Below are 6,699 nucleotides of genomic sequence, written 5' to 3'. Positions count from 1 at the left end.
AAAATTGAGTAACCCGCCCCCAAACCGTTAAGCCGTTAATTATAAAATCTTAATCCATTCGCCAAACATTACTCCGATAACTTGATACCAATAAACCATCGATTCGATTTGATTAACAGTTACGATTCGATTTTGAACGGCCCTACTAGTGACTAGCTTTTCAAGTGTGGCTAAATTACAATTAATTTTAAAACTATGAGGAATTTTCAAATAACGTCTAATCATTTGACTGCATAAGCTGTCAGCCCGCTCGAGTTAGAGGGTGTTTGGCTAAGCTTATAAGCTGGTCAAATTAGTTTATAAGCACTTTTCGGCTTATCTACGCGTTTGGTAAAGTTAAAAGTGCTTATTAGCCAAGTGCTTATAAGTAAAAAAATAAGCCATAAGCTGGTCACTCTGGCTTTTGAATTTTTAGCTTATAAGCACTTTAAGTTTGACCAAGATTTTTACAATTTTATCCTTAAAATATTCTTTTTTAAGAACAAAACTCTTACATTGATACTCATTGCCTCAAGTATTATTTCAACCCTCCCTCCCCCTCTTCTTCAAGTCTGCAATTCTCATTAACTATTTAAGATAAGCAAATTCTCTATTCTTTTTGCATATTTGTATCTATGTGATTATGTATTAATCTTTGAATTGTATGTAATAAATGAGGACATATCAAATTTTTAGTGTATTGCTTTCTAGATGACGAAGATAGTGTTTGTTTCTCTTCAAATATTTTGTCCTATTTAGGTTTATTTTTTATTGAGAAACTTTTGTTAATTTATTAATTATATATAACTTATGATTATATGCTTGTCATAAAATAAATTATATTTATCATAAAAATTATTTTATCTAAGTACAATTATATTTAAAATAAAATTAAAAATAGAATATTTTGTATTTGAATCGATTTGAAATCTAAAATTTTAAAGAAATTACGCCCTTATAAGTGTAAATAGTTCTAAGATTATCTAAGTCATTTTAACAGAAAAAAACTTATTAACACTTTTTTATCAAATACCATAGCACCTATCAATTTTAATAATTGTATTCAAATACGTAACTATTTATTCATTAAATAAGTTTCTAAAGTGTTTTTTTTCTGGCCCCTAATTCTTATCAAATATTTCAAATCAACCAATCCAAACGGCTTCTTAGTCCCAACGGTTAGACGAACTGACCTAGGTTATCCTCAACTTTACCAACTGGCAAAGGTCCAAGGAAATGCAGAGGAGAATCATGGCGACAGGAGACCGACTCAGTGACTTGCCCGACCCGATTCTACTCCGGATACTGTCTACGTTGCTGGACAGTAAAGCAGTTGTGAGAACGAGCATATTATCTACACGATGGCAGTTTCTTTGGATGTCCGTTCCAGCACAACTCTATTTCGACCACCCCCATATCTCCAGGGAAAAAGAGATTCCTATTCATGATTTCTTAGCTTCGACCAATAGAGAGCTTTATTATTGGAGGTCGTGCCATAAAATCCTAACATTCAGGGGCTTTCTCTTTAGGTACGACAAGAGTTATGTTAAAGATGTTGATTTATGGGTACATTTTGCAATTAAAGTAGCTAATGTTGAAGATTTTACACTTGGCTTTCGCTGCAGTACTAACCCTAAATATGAGCTTCCTTAGTTCGTATATAAGAATACGTCGTTGAGGAGTTTGATTTTGATTAACTGTGAACTGAACCATTTTGGTACTGTTAACTGGAGTAGTCTCGTTTTCCTTTCAATTGCCACCCCGAATTTGACGGATAATATATTGGAGAAGATATTATCGGGTTGCCCTAACTTGGAGAGCTTGGAACTGGATGTGTTGGGCATTAGTCGTTTGGAAATCAGCTCTGTGAAGCTGGCATATTTGAGCATAAAAGATTACCAAAATGAGAATCCTGACATATTTTGAACTTTTCGGGTCATGCGATGAGATATGCTTGAGAGATGTGGCTTCACTCGTCAGTGCTGTACTATATTCAAATTTTGACCATATAGTAGATGAAGATCGCAACTCGGAGGAGGAATGTAGCTATTTGAAGGAACTTCTTCATAGTGTTGCGCATGTCGAGGATCTTGAATTGGGTCCCTGGGGCATTGAGGTTCATTCATACTCTTCACTATCTGAAATTCAGATTTTCTTTTTTCGTTTTGCGACTTTTTATTGAATTCATCTGCTTAGTAACATTAATGCCACTCCTTAGTATAATCTGATAACTATATTGGTAATTGAAGAATTACATTATCATGGCCAATTTGGTTGGACAGTGGCAGGTGACTGAAACTAGACCTCTGAGCAATAATTGGGAAGATGAACTGTGAAAATAATGAGTTTGTAATGGATAATAGGGATGTTCATGGTTCGGTTTGGTGCAATTTTGCTTAAAAGGAAATCATACCAATTAATTCTAAATGTTTAAACCAAATCAAACCGAACATAGCACAAATATATCAGTTTTGGTTTTGTCGGTTCCTTCTGGTTTATATATAATGTTTTTGAACATTAAAGTTAGAAAGAGTTTTGGGCGCCAAAACATTAAAATTTTCGGTGCCCGAGTTGAAGGAAAAAGAAGAATAGGATTAGTGATTCTAGTGAAATAAAAAACAGATAAAGAAGGGAATGGAAGAGAGGAAAAGGACTATAAACAAGTTGAAACAAATAAAAACATAAAACACCATGTTATTATAAATAGAAGAATCAAACTACTTTACTAGCAACAATTAAGACGCAATACCCATAGTTCTGCAAAAGTATAAAAGAACAAGAAACTTAGTTACAGGGTTCTCCTTGGGTTCACTACTTAAAGTCCGAGAACGCTGTCCCAATTGTCTTGTTAGTTTTGCATACCAACGGATGTTGGGTTTTCTTTGTAATCTAATCAAGAAACTAGAGATGAAAATCAATACTTTTATGTTGCTGTTACTTCTTTTATCTTGTATTTCCTTACTACTTTCTTCCTCTTTACACCCCGAATTATAAGAGTACAAGTGTTAAACCTCTTTAAATGTTCAGCGATAGAAAATTTCAAAGCTTGAAAAGCAGTATTAGTGCAAACAAAGAAATTCCCCAAGATTGTGAGCACTTGAACCATTTGGTGATCAAGCACAAGTGTACTTATAGAGTTAGTATAAACTATGTATATATATTCGCTTTTTTGGTTTTTATTTGTTTAAAACTAAACCAAACCAAATATTGTCGGGCTCTTATAATTTAATGCCAAAAGATAAACCGGTTTATTAAGTCGTTTTGGTTCAATTTTTGGTTTGGTGCAATTTTTCGATTCTTTGAAAACCCTAATTGACAGAATAACCCATAAAACTGGATTGATTTACTTTCATCGTGCTCTTTAACTCATGTGAATGGGTCCTTCAAAGTGTTTAAAAGGTTCATCTTTAGATTTCCAAACCAACCTTGAACACTTTGATGTGGCTAAAACTAGTCGTATTGTCCAAGTTATTCTTATGAAACATTCCGGAATCAGTATGTCATTTATTAACAGTGTTGCATTTCCTTGTTTTGACATATTTGGTTTATAAGTGCCTTTCCATACTGGAGTTGAAAGGCTGGCAATCTCCACCATCAAGCCGGAAATATTTAAACTTGACACAGCCTTAGAACAATTGGACTTCCTTGGAATTTGCAGTTTTCTACAGTGTTCGCCGGATCTTCAGACATTGGTCATTGACTGGTGTAATAAAAAACGAAGAGTAAGTTTCCTGTAGACATTTATTTTTGTTACTTCATGTTATTAATTTCAAACAACTATTGGTGTAAGAAGAAGACGATATATATCAGCATATTTTTGATCTAGTACTTTAGGAAAAAAAAATCATAGAACTTATTGTTCCCTTTCATGTAAAACTTTTAGAGGAACCTTATTGTTCTCTCAGTTTGCTTTCTTCAAGAAAATAGTTCAACTTGAGTTGCTTTGACAGAAATTGATGTTGTCACTCTCAAAATTGATTGAATCATTGAATGAGTACGCCAGTTCTACATTTAACTTTTTTGGTAGTTGTAGGACATAGATGTTTAACAAGAGATAGTACTCACCTTCATGTGAGGAGATAGAAGGATCGGCTCTTTTTTTTAATTTAAAAAAGTGATCAGCTACAATGAATCTTGTTTAACATTTTTTTTCCTGTCAGTAACATTTGCTAACAGCTTTACATGTTCCGTGAATCTAAAAATTTGTCACCTATTTTTATCCACAATCAACTCCTCAACTTTTTACTTCCATATAATAAGGAAAATAGCTAGGTAATATAGCGGATTCTTTCTTGTAGGACCTGCTGTCAAGGTACACAAATGAGGATGAACACATTAAGAGGTTCGAGACACATAATTATAACTTCTCTTTGCTACATTTGAAGACCATCAATATGATGGACCACTAAGTGGAAATAAGTCTGTACTACCATTGGTAAAATATTTGCTCAAGAATGCAACAATGCTAGAAAAGTTTGTTATTGCAGCCAAATTCGAAGGGAGTGATATTTCTCAAGATTATGTTAAAATGGAACAGGAGTTCCAAAGCTTTCCAAGAGCCTCTCCGCATGCTGAGTTGTCTTTTCTTATGGATAATTCTTGATCCCTATTATCTGTATTGATTGCAATATACTTAACACCTGTTACATTTATGTTTGAAACTGGTTTGTTGCTGATAGACAAGGCTAGGATTGTACTTGTTAGTATCCAAGGACTTGTTAGTAGCTCTTCATGTCTAAGTAACAATGTGTTTATTCTCTGATCATCTTGTAAGAAAGCTTGCTCTAATTGTTTTGTGATTTCTATTCATATTGCTATATCCCGATCATATTCTTATTCTATGAAAATTTAAGGCTGAAAATCATTTTGCCAAAATAGTACTTCAAGATTCTAGAAACTCTCCCACCACCCTTTCACACAACTAGGAGAATAGTTGTTCTGTCCCACTTTATTTCTTTTCTAAATAAAAAATTGGAGGGAGATGGCGAGGAGGTTGCTTCCTTCAGGAAGGCGTTAGCATGGATTACTCATGGCATTAGAGTTACTCAATAGCATTAGTGTATACTGGTCATCCAATATATTATAAGAGCTTCGTAGTAGGACCCCTTAATATGAATTCTGGTGCAATTACCATTTACAGCAGAACCTCTATCAGAATCAAGAAGATCTTTAGGCCTGGATGTTGCACCTGTTATAGAGTAAATTCTGTTGCACATATCTCATGTTACAGATGTAATCAGTCCATCAAGTCCAAATCAAAGAATTTCAGCAACCTGCTTTTTGTTCAGGCCCTCCTCAGTGTCCCCGGGATCTGAGCACAGTCTCTGAGAATGCTGCAAAACATTCTACCACTGAGGGGAGAAGAGCCTCTACGGTCACTTTTCAATACTATTAATAGAGCTGAAAGAAAACTGGTAGACATTGAGAATAATGTTTTTCCAGAGTACGTTGGAGTTCCCAAGGAAAGGAAGGAGAAAAAGAAATCAAGATTCTGTTTATGTGTGAAGTAATGAGAATGCTTGTGTGTAATGCAAAAACTGCAGCAATTGTGTGCTAAGAGCAATGGGCTCAATGCCTGAGGGGTCAAATGTGTAAAATTCGTAGGTGAGCTAATTGATGAGTCAAAGAGGTTCAAATTTGGCAAGCATTGCTCTCAGTCCCTTGGAAATCAAGCAAATAATGCAAGCAGAGAAAGAATGTGCTGCTAATCAGCTCAAACCAGCGCGCAGCTGTTTGTTTATGGATTTCCCTTGAAGCCTGATGAGATGGCTGAACTTTTGGGGTGCCCTTTAACCCTCAGAAGTAGAAGCCTGGAAGTTATTGGTATGACAAGGAATCTGGACTTTGTGGAAAGATAACTTTTTGTTTATTGAAATTTAACTAATTATTCATTGTAACCCCTAACCGGAAGTAAGAAAGTTAATGCAGCTTTGGCTTCTTAATTTTACAGGAGGGAGAAAACCCCGACAAAATTGTGAGTTCAAACCTGAATTTTACTGGGAAACTTAGTCCTCAAGCAAGCAGTGGAACCACACTGCTTAATTGATGAGAATATTAATGGATGAGAAATAACTAAATTGGAGCTCAACGTACTGAAGGTATGTCGTTTGTACTACAAGTAAGTTTCTGTTCATATTTTTGGGCAATAACTTGTTCTAGAACCATTATTGTCCACTATTTAAATGCCAAGCTAATGGCACGGTTTATGTCTTTGCACTTGAAGTTTTCCTGTTTGTAGGTGGTGAAAGATATCTCTTCCTTTTTGGTCAATTTTGTCGCTTATTGTCATGTTGTTTCCTTTATGGATTTCTTTCACCAAATGTTGACTGCAACATTGATTTATTTTGACCTTATTGGCTATTACCGCTGCAGTCATTTGTTTCTGGTTTATCATTCAAAATTGTTGGGTAGTTCTAACTTTTGTCATGATTTCCCTTTGGGATGTCTTTTTGCTATAAACTATATAAAGATAGAGCAGTTCTTTTTTATTCTTGATGTTTGTAAAGAGTAAATTTTCAGTTTTGTGTGGTAATATGAAGTCGCAATCTTCAAGAAACTTATTTCATTGTTAATTTTCAGTTATTTACTTGTTTCACCTTTGACCAATTTCAAACACGTGACATCTTTATCATATGGAGTTTAAATGCTGCATGCCACTTACTAAAAAAATTACGGCAGGTCTACTAAGATCAGAGATGCTTACTAAAAATATTACGGCAG

The 6,699-nt window shown here is 34.6% G+C and overlaps 1 long non-coding RNA gene across 1 annotated transcript; it reads left to right on the top strand.

The window, feature by feature from the left end:
- The first annotated feature begins 1,147 nt into the window (after positions 1–1,147).
- Positions 1,148–4,854, top strand: LOC104230238 (uncharacterized). Its single transcript, XR_711836.2, has 3 exons — positions 1,148–2,095; positions 3,532–3,701; positions 4,278–4,854. It is a non-coding gene; the product is annotated as an uncharacterized lncRNA (long non-coding RNA).
- Positions 4,855–6,699: the final 1,845 nt, after the last annotated feature.

The sequence above is a fragment of the Nicotiana sylvestris genome, chromosome 12 (genome assembly GCF_000393655.2).
Source record: "Nicotiana sylvestris chromosome 12, ASM39365v2, whole genome shotgun sequence".
In the NCBI taxonomy this organism is placed as follows: domain Eukaryota; kingdom Viridiplantae; phylum Streptophyta; class Magnoliopsida; order Solanales; family Solanaceae; genus Nicotiana; species Nicotiana sylvestris.
This window is presented reverse-complemented; position numbering and strand designations above follow the sequence as displayed.